At 36.6% G+C, this 13,536-nt stretch overlaps 1 pseudogene; it reads right to left on the reverse strand.

The window, feature by feature from the left end:
• Positions 1–6,943: 6,943 nt before the first annotated feature.
• Positions 6,944–7,761, reverse strand: LOC131900010 (elongation factor 2-like; annotated as a pseudogene).
• Between the last annotated feature and the right edge of the window lie 5,775 nt (positions 7,762–13,536).

Raw genomic sequence — 13,536 nt, forward strand, 5'->3', positions numbered from 1 at the left:
TGACTCCTCTATCTCTCCCTCTACTTCTGGATTCCCCTCCCTTCCCACTGCCCAATTTAAAACGCCTTCCCAGTTTTCCCAACCTCATTCATGTCACAGTATTCTATTATTCCCCTTTGCTCATTTTCACGTTTAAATTTCCTGGTTTCTGGTGTTAATCCACATTATACATACACATATGAAGAATTAGAAATAGAAATGAGAGATGAGACAAGACATGCTGTATTTTTCTTCCTGATTCTGTCTTATTAAACTACACAATATAATATTGTCTAGCTCCATCCATTTACTAACAAATTCCTTGATTTTTTTCTTTATAGCTGAATACTTCACCAAGTATATATATAGCTCATTGACACTACCCACTCATCAGTTGGAGGACATAGAAGTTTTTTCCATTCCTCGCCAGGATGAGTATGGTGACCACGAACACTGCTGACCTATGCAGTAGGATGCTGAGCCCCTTGGTCATATGCCACGGAGTCCTATAGCTAGATTATATTATTGATTTCTTTTTAGCTTTTTCAGGATTATACACACTAATTTCCGGAATGGCTGCACCAGTATGCAACCCCACCAACATGGAATGAGGATTCCTTTTTCTCCACACTCCTTCTAGCATTTATTGTCAGTTGTTTTGTTGATCATTACCTTTTTGACATCTCCAAGTTGTTTTAATTTACATCTCCCTAATTACTGAGGTCAGCGAGCACTTTTGAATATACTTCTTAGCTATTTTTCCCTCTTCTTTTGACAATTCCCTGTTCACATCTGTAGACAATTTTTGTTACTCTTTAAAAATGTGTTTTAAATTAAAACAGAATTGCATCAACTCCCCCATTTTATCTCTCCAGACCCCAGTGGCCTTTCTTCAATTCAACCCCCTTCTATGTCTTATCCTTGGCTCTTAAGACAATAGCCTCATTCTTAGATTATGCTTATTGTGTGCATATATCTGTATAAATGTACATGTTTTGATTTGCACATGTATGTATATATATATATATATATATATATATATATATATATAAAAGAACCTGAGTGATCTATTTTTATTGTGTATGTATATCTGCTTTCAAGGCTGATCACCCTTCACTGGGCAACCAGTAATGGCCATCATCCCAGGGAAAAGATAATTCTCCTTCTCCCAGCAGTCATTCAGTGCCTGTAATTCTTTATCTAGGGGTGGGAATCAATGAAAGTTTCCCCCTTTCACATATCCACAGACACTATATTGTTCTTGTCTTGTTTATTAATCCACTTCTAGGGGAGACTGTTTCACAGAAGACTTCCTGGTATTCTAGCTTTTAAAATTTTTTCACACATTTCCTGAGCCATAGACACAGAAACTGTGTTGGAGGTGATTCCACTGGAACTTAGCTCCCCACAATTGGTTGATGTCTCATTGTTTCCACTTGTAGTTTTCTGCGGTTGTCTGCATTTGCTATAAAGAGAGGCTTTGATGAGGGGTAGTAGTTACATTTATCTGTGAGTACAAGGATAAGATTTAAAATGTAGTAAGCAATTATGCTGGTCTAATACAGTGATAATAATTGATTATTTTCTAAGGTCTATAACCTCACTAGCTCAAGGAAGCTAGCTAGATTTCCAGTATGAGGTATGAATTCCCTGTTGTTCAGTGGACTGGCTATAAGGTTAATAGAGATGGGGAAGGAATAACAAGGAGAAATATGACCAAGGTAGCTTAATAAATCTTCAAGGAATCATATTATTTCATATCTACTTAAAATTATACACAATACATATAAATATATGTACATACCATATATATATATGTTTGCATAGATGTGTACATATATGCATAAGTATATATGTTTATGTTATGATTATATAATATATGTCTTTGTTAAGAGTTCTATTGCTATGAAGAGACACTATGACCATGGCAACTCTTATAAAGGAAAACATTTAATTGGGGGAAGACATGGTGACATGCAGGAAAACATGGTGCTGGAGGAGCTGAAAGTTCTATATCCAGGTCAGCAGGCAGCAGGAAGAGACTGTGAGCCATTAGCCTGGCTTGAACATCTGAGACCTCAAAGCCCACCCCTTATGGACACACTTGCTCTAACAAAGTCACACCTGCTCCAAAAAGGCCACACCTCCTAATAATGCCATTCCCTGTGGGCCTATGGGGGCCACTTTTATTCAAACTACCACATACTTCTGCTTTGTTAAGATTTCTATTGCTGGGAAGGGACACCATGACCATGACAACTCTTATAAATGAATGCATTTAATTGAGGCTGGCTTGCAGTTCAAAGGTCTAATCCATTGTCTTCATGATTGGAAGCATGGTGGTACGCAGGCATATGTGGTAATGGAAGAGATATATGAGAGTTCTGTATTTGGATTCAAAGACAGCAGGAAAAAACAATGATACTAGGCCTGGCTTAAGCATCTGAAATCTCAAAGAACACTCCCGGTGACATACTTCCTCCAACAAGGTCATACCTACTCCAACAAGGGCACATCCTAATAGTGGTACTCCCTATGGGTTTACAGAGGCCATTTTCATTTAAACCATCACAATACATTATATTATATTATATTATATTATATTATATTATATTATATTATATTATATAGTATTTATTATATTTGATATATTATGAATACATGTATATAAATTTCAAGGAAGTTAAGTCAGACTAACAATGTTTCCCACAAGACTACAGACTAACAAAAACTCCAGTATTAGGCATGAGAAACTTTCTTTCAAATGGTTTGTCAGAGTAGTCCAACTGGTTCCCAAAACAATAAAGATTATCATAGTAGCACTTGGTTATTGCTCAGTGATTGAGGATGCACGCCTATTGCTGAAGACACCATGCATTTAAGACACAGGACTCACATTATTCAAGCTGGTTCTGACTTGAAACCCTTTTTTCTGAGGTTTACCTTCCATGGTTCCAAAAATACTATGCCAGCTGCTATTAAGGGAGGGAAGCAATCAAACAGTCATACTGGTTGCAGCACCTATGTGTTGTGAGATATTTTGATTACAGTCTGACACCCCCAAGGCTGACAATAAAGTTTACCTTGAATCAGACCACAAAGCTAGCTACTAGCTGACCAAAACTAATCATAGAGGTTTTGGAGTACTCAAGACATGTAGAAAGACACAGGAAGTAGTAGGGAGGGCCTTAGAGAGATGCCCCACCATCTTGGATTGAGGAAGGAGAGAGCCAGGAGGTCACTGATTGTTTCTTTGCCACTTCTCTGACCAATCCTGTTTTGACCCCACTATTGACTCCTGAGTTTTCAATGATATTTATATAATTATATAAATGTTTCACCTATGAACAGTGCCTGTTACCAGCATGGCAAGATAGGTTTACACTTGCAATAAGAGACCTTCACGTATTGGTGACTACCAACAGCTGTCTAATTAGACTTAAGTCCCATAACCCATTTTTAATTAAATTATTTTCCTTAGCTAACTGTTTATTTAGTTCTTCATACATTCTGGCTATTAATTATTTGTCATAAATATAACTGGAAAGGAATTGTAACTATTCAGAATGTCTTTTATGACTTCTATCAATTATAAAGTCCTATCTATGTTTTCTTCCAGCAGTTATAGTGTTTCAAGTTTCAGATAATGTCTTTCACTCATTTGTAGTTACTTTTTGTATTGGAAAATATATCTAGTCTTCTCTTTGTTTAACATTGTTTAGGCTATTTCAGGTGCTGCAGTTCATATAAATTTTAGATAACTTTTTCTATTTCTGTATAAAATACAGTTGGTATATTGATTGGGATTGCATTTGGTCTTTAAACTTCATTAGGTAGAACGTTAATCCATAGAATATTAAATGTGGCAATCCATGTGTATGTAAAGTATTTTCATTTTCTAGTGTCTTCTTGAATCTCTTTCTTCAGAGATTTAAACTTGTATCCCATATTAAAATATTAGTATATCATTTTCCTCAACTGCTTTTCCTTTTTCTAATTCCATTATATTAGCCTTTTGCCTCCTTTATTAGGTCTATTACAAGAAATTTTATTTTATTTGTGGCTATTGTAAATGAGAATATGTCCATAATCTCTTTCATAGCATGTTTGAAAAATAAAATGTTTATTCTAGTTTCATGTAGAGAGATGCACTTGAAATTTGAAAGAGATTTAATTGAATCTACAGATGTCTTTGGGTATTATGGAAATATTTTTACATACATTGAACAAAGGACTAGTCTTCAAAATATGCATGGGAAACACATTATTCAGCATCAGCAAACAAATAACCCTATTAAAAATTGGTAAATAATCATGAATAGACATGTCTCCAAAGAAGATGTACAAATAGCCAACAGTATGAGAAGCATACTGAACATCCCTAAATCATCAGAGAGATACAAATTAAAGCCATGAAACCATACACTATCACCACATACATTTTAGATTGGCTAGTATGAAAAATTACAAGTAGTGATGGTAAAGATTTATTTATTTATTTTAGCATAATCCAGAAAATGATGGATCTATTTTAAATTAGTATAATCTTTTCAAAAAACAATATCAAGTTTTCCCTGTAAATTTTTAAATAGAATTATTGAATGATCTAACATTTCTACTTCTGAGAACACACTTGAATAAGTTGAAGTCAGCATTTTAAAGAAATGTCTGTTCTCCCACATTCATGGCCACAGTATCTTAAGAGTGAAAATATAAAATTATCCTAAATCCACAAAAATTGATAAATAAATTAAAACTTAGAGTATATACATATATTTTTTAGCCTTAATAACAGAAATTGCATAATATGAGACAATGTAATGGACATAGAGATCATTATGCTAAGTGAAATGATATGTGATTTTACTTATATGTAAACTCAACTCAATTCAACCTTATAAAAATAGGAAGAATTAAAATTTCCCATGGGATTTACACAGGAGCAATAGAAATATTGGTCAAAAAGTATGAAACATTGTTCAAGAAGAAACACTGATGTACTATTACGCAGCATGAATATTTCAAGATTGCTAAAGAGAGGATGATAAATGTTCTTAGTATTGAAAACAGGACCAGAAAAAAATGACAAATATTTGAGAGGACAGATATCTTAGTTAAATTGATTTAGTCATTCCATAAGGTATATGGGTATCAAATATCACAGTATAATTCATGAATATATGCATTTGTTATTTGTCAATTAAATTTAAAACTTTGACATTGCAAATGAAAGTGACAGATAGAGAGAAAAGGAAACCCTTCTAATGCATTCAAAGCCACCACAATTTACAGTGACACTATTTGCTAGAGAAGTCACAATAATTTTTAAAATCTTACCTCTTGTTGCACTCCAACTTTCTTCTATCTTTGCACCAAAGTGGTGAACATGACATTTTAAAGGTGCTCACTGTGTAGCTTTCTTATATCATCATGTTAATCTGCTATTTTGCTGTAAGTTTTAAACTTCTTTTATTGGCAGTTTCCAAAAGAAGATTAAGCCCAGTTCAGCATGTCTTTGCTATTTTGAGAAAAAAATATGTTAAAATACTGTGACACAAAGAATTTCACAACTATGCTTTCATCATATCAGGGTAAGAAAATTTATAAAAAGAAGGTGGCAAAGTGCTTACTAATAACTTTGTAACTAGTGAACCAGTGTCTCTTCCTGCAGTTTTCTTAAATATAAAATGGGAGCCTTAGATTCCATGTACTGTAGCGCCTGCCCTCTGAAGTTTCATGGTGATTTTTCTGGATCCAATCTATCAATATTTTCTCATATATAATAATAGCAATAAAAGAAATAATAATATATCATTTGAAATCTGAGAATGCAGCTGGCCACTGGAGAATAAAACAATAACGTTATGAAATACATTGGTGCACTAAGTGCTAATACAGGAACAATACAGCAGACACTTTCCAACAAGGATACATTTTCAGAAATACATTGCTAGGTGATGTCATTCTCACATTAACACCAGAATATATTCATACAAAACAGGGATGATTGAGGCTCCTCTTGGGAGCATACACAGCATAATGTTAGATAGTCAATTTTGTTTCTAAGTATAATTTCACCTTAAAATTATGACAAAAGTACAATATTCTAGATAAGTAACTATTAATATAGTTGGTTATTGTCATTATTAAGAATCAGGTACATAATTGCATGCACTGTTCCTTTGAGGGCAGCACAGCATATTTTCTTACCACAGTATCTTAGAGTAACACATGGGACTGTGACAATAGGATGGCTGAAACATTAGTAGGTGATAAAATTTTTCCCACCCCATTATAATTTTACAGCATCAGCATTATATATTTTTCTATAAGAAACTGAAACCTTATAATAGGATGTGTGATTGTAGCTTACTTTCAGAACTAAGTGACTCTCTTTTCTCAGAAAAAAAACTATTAATATTCTTCCATAGAAGTTAGTATTTCTTCTTGGAAATCATATAAGAATAATAAGATCCTATAGTATAATAAGTTCTTTCCATACATCAGCAAATTGTCAAGTGTTTTATATATGTTGTCAGGGTCAACGCCTAAATATCTTTGTTTGTTTGTTTGTTGTTTTGAGGTCAACCATAGCAGTTTATTTACTCTAAGGGTCGCACAGCCAGGGTTCCTGGCAGGCTGCCTGCCTCCCCTCTGGGGAAACTCCACTTGGGCCATGGATGGACCCAGTAAACCTCTGAATGCGTTTATTTAGACATTTGACATCTCAGCATTTCCCTCTGAAAATGATAGCGCTGTGTTCTGCCCACCCCATGGCCCACCAGTCAAGCCTGCATAGGAGACTCCACTGCCTTGGAATCCCGAAATAAATAGAATCAGCATCAAATGTTAGTGCTGAGTGATGGCAGGGTGGCCCCAGCAACCTCCAGGAAGCACTATGGGGACAGTCTCAAGGTGTCTTCTGATGGGCAGGCACCGTGCAGTGTTGGCAGTATCAGGCCCCCTACAGTTTGTCCAGGAAGTTGTCCAGCGCTGGGATACCCTCTTTTAGGCATTTGCACTTGTGGGTCACAGCTACAACTTGACTGTGACGGCTGCTGTTGTCAAAAGGGTCCCCAGGCAGGATCTGCCAGTGGTCGAACACACATTGCCGGAAGGCCTGGCCACTGGTGGTGGAGCACAGGTCGGCTGTGAAACCAAAGGACTCGTTGACAGACAGGTAGGCCTTGACCACAAACATGGTGTGCCAGCCACCTGGGACTCCTCAAACACATGACCACGCTTCCTGTTCAGGACACCATAGATGCCAATCACAGCTTGCTAAGGACACTGGATCTCCACCAGGTAGATAGGCTCCACAAGGCGGGGCTGTGCAGTATGCAACACACTGGCATAGAAGCAGCGATGGGCTGTGGGGATGATCTGGCCACCACGTCGGTAGATGGCATTAGCATGCAGGGTCACATTGTGAACGTCAAAACGAACACCATGCATGTTCTCCTCGCAGAGCGCACCCTCCTTAGTGGCCCACTGGAAGCCAGCCACCACATTGTCCTTGATCTCATTCAGGTACTGCACACCCTTGGTGATGTCGGTGAGAATGTTGGGGCCAGTGCCATCAGGCCCGAAACACCAGATCTTTCAGGCTTCAGCGACATCCCACTCATACTTTTCAGCCAGATAGCATGCACGAGCCTTGAGTTCCTGGCAAGCAGATACTTCACCCTTGTCGATGTCCTCAGCTAGTCCATCAGGGAAGGGCCGGGCCTTCATGTACAGCCAGTTGTGCTTGTTGGGGAACTTAGGCAGTCAGAGCACATTTTATCTTTCACTTTAAGGAAAGTTTAGAGAATTTGGTCTTCCAAATTTTTCTGGTTAATAAGATGAAAGGCTAAAATGAAAAGCCTTACTAGCTGAAGCATGTAATATCATGAAGTTCTAAGCATTTACAACTGATGCTTGTAAATTTCTAACAAAGGATGTCCAATAAAACAGAACTCAGAAAATATAGTCTTCACTTGGGTTGGTAACATAGTTTCTTTATAAGCTGGAAATAATTGTTTAGATTCTTTTTTTTTTTTATAAAATTGAGACAATTGAATTTGTCAAGAATATCATATTTGGGTATGGGAAAAAAGAGTTAACACATTCATTGTACCTATAAATGCATATTAAATTATATGGCATGGTAAAGTAATTTTGAAGTCTCATACATCTGCTACATCGCTCTGTCAAGTGAAGAGGATTTCAAAGATGATAAATACTAGTAATAATTAATAGATGATTATTGCTCAATTAGTATGCACAAAGGAAATTTCATAGCTGAATGCAACAATTTGGAATGGAAGGGTATGAAAAATTATATAACTAAGTTGTAGATATAGGGAGGAAACAAATATCACAGCTATTGGCAGATCTACCAGATGATTTAAATACATCACAATGAGTCAGAAATCTGACATGCTGTCTAGAAGCTGGTCATTTAGCTGAAGAATGGCATTACTTCAAATGTAGACATATTAAAAGAACAAATGACATACCATTTATGTTAATTAAGTAAAAGTGAATGAGAATTATTTAAGAAATCAAACATAATCAGAATTCAGGACTTCTATAAAAATGATACCTGAGTTTATTATTTAATTATTATTTAAAGGTATACAACTTGAAATTGTTAGATAAACTTATGAAATTCTGCTTATTTGATAACCAATTTTTGAACAATCCATTAAAATTAGTTGAATTTCCCAAAAAATGTAATGTGAGAGCTAAATATGTAGCTTTGTGGCACTTTACCAACCTAGAGTATGGAGGGCCATATGTTTGAATCCCAACACCAAAAAAAGTCTTATTCTTTTGATTTGTAAATCTCTCTCTCTCTCTCTCTCTCTCTCTCTCTCTCTCTCTCTCTCTCTCTCTCTCTCTCTCTCTCACACACACACACACACACACACTCACACACATACACACACACACACACACACACGCACATGCACACTATACATATATGAGTAAATTAAAACAAGACTATTAACTAATGGTGGAATTTTAATAGTACTAATCAGGAAAAGGAAGTTTATTTAGTGGGGCCATGTAGAAAATGGGGCAAAGAGATCCAGTGACTTTCTCAATCCATCTTTTGGATTATGACACGATGTGATGGCTGTCTGTTATCCTTTGGTCAGAAATAGGTAACAGCCTTGGTCTCAAAAAGCCAGGTTTGGACAAATGTTCTCAATAAATAATTTAAACAGACAAATATGTAGTAAAAAGCAGAAAAATCAGATTTATTCAATGTGGCCACACTGGGGAAAGAGACAAAGAGATCCAATAAAACCCCCAATTCAATTTTTTTGAACTCTATTAATAAATATTAATGTTAGAAAAATATAATTTAGATGCTCATTTCATATTTTTATTACCTATTAGATATCACTAAAGATTAACACAGTGCTTGAAAGTGGTTCATTACAATGAAGAACTTTGACAGTTTTCACACACATACACACACACACACACACACACACACACACATATGAATCTGTTACATTATACATTTTATATATACCCCTATAATAATTTACCCTTCAAGAAACCTTTACTTCTTAAATTTATATATATATGTGTGTGTGTGTGTGTGTGTGTGTGTGTGTGTGTGTGTGTGTGGTGATATTTTATTTGTACTGAAATGTGTACATTATTTGTATGTTAATAAATAAAGTTGCCTGGGGGGTCAGAGCTAATAGCAAGCCATAGCAGAAACTGGGCGGTTGGGCGGTGGTGGTGCACGCCTTTAATCCCAGGACTTGGGAGGCAGAGCTAGGCAGATCTCTGTGTGTTCAAGGATACAGCCAGCATGGAGACACACACCTTTAAACTCAATACCAACCATAGAAGACCTGGAGGTCTGTATAGATGGGCAGTGACGAGGTAGTCATGTGGTTGGGTTTACAACCAATGAGAAGGCAGAACAGAAAGTCTATATAAAGACAAACACACAGGAAATAGCTATCGGGCTGAGGAGGACAGCAGTGGCAGTGAAGGGTAAGGTTTTTAGCTCTTAGCTAATGCTCTGACTTCTTGGGCTTTCATCTTTGCATTGGCTCTGTGTTTCTTATTTAACAAGATGGTTACATCTAAGTGTGTGTGTGTGTGTATGTGTGTGTGTGTGTATGTGTGTGTGTGTGTGTGTGTGTGTGTGTGTGTGTGTGTGTGTGTAGTGTGTGTGTGTGAGTATGTGTACAAATACAGATTGCTGGGTCCATTTAGTGATTGTTGTTTACATGTACTACTTAAGATTAGACATGAATTTGAGAGGTAGTAGGGGAGACACAGTAGGAATTGAAGGTAGGAAAGAGTGGAATAGAAATGAAATAGAAACCTCTAGACTGTGTCATGAAAATATAAACTTTTTCTGTACATTTTTGAGTACATGAATTCCCAGTTGACAGTCAACATCTTCGTAGAAATCAGATCAAAGTGTTGGGAACTATGTTCTCATTCTTTTGATTTTAAAAGACATTAGTTGAAGGAGGTAAAATGAAAACACCCATTAAAATGTCCAAAAAATAAGTATTTCACTCTGAGCTCCCTATTTGAACATGTCCTTTATTTTTGGCATTTCATTTTCTGTCCTATTTCTAAACATCTAAAACTGAGTTTTGACCTTGGTGGTTATATAGTTCTGATTTCTCCCTGACTTTCTCATGTGGTGCAATATCTCTATAAAGAGACCTTTATCTTCAATCTCAGGATCAGATTTCATGTGTAACTTCTGCAAAGAATGTAGAAAAAAATCTTAAGAGGAATTATTTGTTGTTTAGCACTGTAAGTACAAACATGCCTAAAATAGAGATGGCCCTATTTGAAGGAATCCTCAAAAGCAATGCTGCCATGTACTTCATACAAAACCAATAAGCCTTGTCATTAGAGAAGGTTTTATTCTCCAAAGGAATCATCAAGATGGGAAACATGGAATGTAAAGGACTTCTAGAATTAATTAACAGATTGTGTGTCATGTATTTCAGCAGATATGAAAAACAGAGCACTCCAGGTAGTGTCAAGGGTGGGCATGGGTCTGAGGCTAGACCAGTCATTACTTTACCACTTCCATAATCTCTGTGTCATCATTATTCTAACACACCCCATAGACAGGACAAATTTCATGTCAAAGTTTATTTGGCAGTATTGGTGTCCCAATTCCTCTACTAGAAGTCTTGCCTAGTTAAAGGAGATGGCCAGTTCAGGCTTCTATCCCCTACTGCTAGGAGTCTTACCTGGGGTCATACTTGTAAATCCCTGAGAGTTTCTCTTGCACCAGGTTTCTACCTCACCCAGAAGTGCCCTCCATTTCCAGTCATGTATTTCAGTACTCACAGTTTATACCCTCATTGTGATCCCTCAAGTTCCCATCCACATCTAACCTCAGTCCACCCAAGAAACCTCTTTTATTTACACTTTCCAGGAAAATCTGAATACCCTTAGCTGTGATCCCACCTTGTTTCACAGCCTCTCTGGGTCTGTTGATTGTAGCATGATTATCTTTTACTTTACAACTAATATCCACTTATACATGAGAACATGCCATGCTTTCCTTTCTGGGTCTGGGTTACCTCACTGAGGTTGATTTTTTTTCTAGTTCTATTCAATTTCACGTCATTGTTTTTAAGAGCTGAATAATAGTCCATTGTGTAAATATACTACATTTTCTTTATCCATTTTTTAGTTGAGTTACAACTAGCTTGTTTCCAGTTTCTGGCTATTATGAATAAAGCTTCTATGAACACAGTTGTGTATGTGTCCTTGAGCATCCTTTGAGTATATGCCCAAGAGTGGTATAGTTGGATTTTGGGGTAGGTCCATTCACAATTTTCTGAGCAACGACCATGCTGATTTCCAAACTGGCTGTACAAGTTTACACTCCCTCCAGCAATGGAGGAGTGTTTCTCTTGCTCCACATCCTCTCCAGTATGAGTTGTCACTTGTGCTTTTTATCTTAGCCCTTCTGACAGGTGTATGACAGAATCTCAGAGTCATTTTGACTAGCATTTCCCTGATGGCAAAGGATGTACAACATTTCTTTAAGTGTTTCTCTGTTGAGAATTCTCTTTTTAGATCTGTACCACATTTTTTAATTGGATTACTTGTTTGTTTTTTGAGTTTCTTGAGTTGCTTATATATTTTGGAAATCAGTCCTCTTTCAGATGTGGGGTTTGTGAAGCTCTTTTCCTATTCTGTAGGCTTCTGTTTTCTCCTATTGATGGTGTCATTTGCCTTACAGAAGCTTTTCAGTTCCAAGGAGCTCCATTTATTAACTGTTGATCTTAGTGCCTACACTATTGGTGTTGTCTTCAGGAAGTTGTCTCATGGGCCAGGGTATTGAAAGCTATTGGCCACTTTCTCTTCTTTCAAGTTCAGTATATCTCGATTTATGTTGAAGTCTTTGATCTACTTGGATTTGACTTTTGTGCAGTGTAATAGATATGGATCTATTTGCATTCTTTTACATCCTGAAATCCAGTTATACCAGCGCCATTTGTTGAAGATGCTTTCTTTTTTCCAGTGTATAATTTTGTCTTATTTGTCAAAAATCAGGTGTCCATAGGTACATGGATTTATGGATGTGCCTTCATTTCAAAATTCCATTAATTCAAATGTCTGTTTATATGCCAATACCATGTGGTTTTTATTTCTATATCTCTGTATTACAGCTTGAAATCAAGGATGGTGATACCTCCAGAACTTCATCTATTGTACAGAATTGTTTAAGCTACCCAGGTTATCATTCTTCTATATAAAATTAAGTATTGTTCCTTCAACTTCTGTAAAGGAAAATCTGTTGGATTTTAATGGAGATTTTGTTGAATCTGTAAGTTAATTTTAGTGAGATGATCATTTTTACTGTGTTAATTCTACTGATCCATCTTTCAATCTTCTGATATATTCTCCAATTTCATTCTTTTTTCTTTTTTTTTTGGTTTTTTTCAAGATAGGGTTCCTCTGTGTAGCTTTGGAGCCTGTCCTGGAACTTACTCTGTAGCCTATGCTGGCCTCGATCTCACAGAGATCCACCTGCCTCTGCCTCCCGAGTGCTGAGATTAAAGGCGTGCACCACCACTGCCTGGCTCCAATTTCATTCTTCAAAGACTTGAAGTTCTTGCCATACAAGTGTTTCATCTGTTTGTTAGGTTACAGCAAGATATTTTATATTATTTGTGGCTATTGTGAAGGGTATTGTGTTGTGGAATATCTTTCTGTATGCTGTGAATATGTATGGCTCCCATTGGCTAACAAATAAAGCTTCATTGGCCTATGGCAGGGCAGGATGGAGCCAGATAGGAAAATCCAAAATTGAGAGTGAGAGAAGAAGGGTGGGGTCGAGGAGATAGGAGCCTGCCACCAAAGGAGCAACAAGAGGTAATGCCACGGCCATGTGGCAACATGTAGATTAATAGGAATGGGTTAATTAAAGATGAAAGACCTAGCTAGAAAGAAGCTGAAGCCATAGCCATACAGCTTATAATTAATATAAGCCTCTGTGAAATTATTTTATAAGTGGCTGTGGGACCATGAGTGGGAGAGATTCATCCTGACCAT

Source organism: Peromyscus eremicus, chromosome X (assembly GCF_949786415.1).
Source record: "Peromyscus eremicus chromosome X, PerEre_H2_v1, whole genome shotgun sequence".
NCBI lineage: Eukaryota > Metazoa > Chordata > Mammalia > Rodentia > Cricetidae > Peromyscus > Peromyscus eremicus.